Genomic DNA, 1,817 nt, shown 5'->3' on the forward strand with positions numbered 1-1,817 from the left:
TGGATTTAAAAAAAAAAAAAAAAAAAATGGACCCAAAACGAGGACTGAAACCACATGCATTAATTACTCACTTTGTTTTCTTGTTCAAGTCAAAGATATTAACACATTTAAAATACAAAAATATAAAAAATTTCACCTTTGTATCACATAAAAACTTTTTTTTTTAAATAAAAAAAAATACCCTTTTAACATACATTAACAAACAGTACAGAACCCATTCTATCTGGACTTAGTGTAAAACTCATTTTTATAGCATTCAATATAAATTTAACATATTATATAAAAACACTAAATATAATAAAGACAAAAACACCGTATATTTAATTCAAATTAATCTCGTGAACTTTTTTCATTAATTATAATCCAATGCCCACCACGCACTTCCGAGCCTTCGACACCAGAGTCTCTCAAACCAACCAAGATAGTAAATCCGATGATTTTATCGATGAATATTTTGTTAATAAAATGGAAATTATTTGGTGTAAAGAGTTATATATTATTTTTTAATGTTTCAAGTTGAAATGCTTGCTTTCTATTAAATGGTGTAAAACACCCAGTTTACACATCGACTGGATTAAAATTATTCTATGTTATATTTGACACTGGACTTTGTTTTAAACCTAAAACCCTAAAAATGAGAGAAATGGAATTATAAGGACAGAAGACTGAATGATAGAATTGGACAAGAAAAGAAGCACCCCACAAGGGCAGAAATGGTTCACGTTAGACAAAACAAGTGGGTCATGGGGTTGCAACCAAAAAGGGTGAGTGACCCTGACCCATGTTGCTCATGGCAGCCTCTGCCGACCGAAAAACAAAAGGAATAAAGCAACAAACCTGCACATGATTCACACAGCTGAAACTCCATAAAAGTGAGTCCTGACGAACCAAAAAAGAGATGTTATATCACATCTCTCTGTGTAAGTTAAAACAACGACCCTTTACTTATCTTTAAATCCGAGCCAAAATAAAAAGACCTTCATGATCATCTTTGTCTCTCACTTCCCTTGCCACACCACATGCTCTCTCTCTCTCTCTCTCTTTTTTTTTTTTGGGACCTAGAGAAGAAAAAGGCAACCCCTCCGGATAGAGAAGGTTATAGCCACGGATTCACCACGCCTATGTTTTTAAGGGTATTCGCAACGGACTCTTCAAATAAAAGTTAAATTTGAAAAAAAAAAAAAAAAACTTTATCAAATTTAGAGAACCATTTTTAAAATGAATCAAACATTAAACTCTTTATACATTTTTCTATTTTAATTAAATATTATTATTTTATTAGCTTTAAACCGATTAAGAGAGATGATGGTAAAAAATAAGCTTAAAAAATTATATAACTTTAGCTTTTTGGCTCTTGCACTTGTTAAATATAAAGTAGAGAATAAAGCTTGCTAAACGAGTGTTTTCATAAGTTTTGTTAAATTTTTAAAGAAAAGCTAAATATAAATAACCCATTGAGAAATGCTCTAAAAGCAGTCATAGTTCATTTTTCTTTCATCTTGTTCTCCCACACATTTCTTAAACGAGACAATGTATTTAGCACATTCCAAATGATCTTCTAATTATAAACCTAGCATCTAAGATTAAAAAAAATATATAAAAAAAAAATACCATGTTGTTGAGGGGTAGCCCAGCTGAGTTGCCATGGGGTTTTTCGAACAATTAAATAGCTTTATTTTCACCAGATTGTTTTGCTTGATCAATTTAAAATTACATAATTTCAATGTATGTCTATTTGTGAGTGAGTAATATTACTCTTCATACTCATTTATCACACCAACTGATGTAATATGTATTTAAGTGACTTTTTTAATGCC

This window comes from Corylus avellana, chromosome ca5, assembly GCF_901000735.1.
Source record: "Corylus avellana chromosome ca5, CavTom2PMs-1.0".
NCBI classification, from domain to species: domain Eukaryota; kingdom Viridiplantae; phylum Streptophyta; class Magnoliopsida; order Fagales; family Betulaceae; genus Corylus; species Corylus avellana.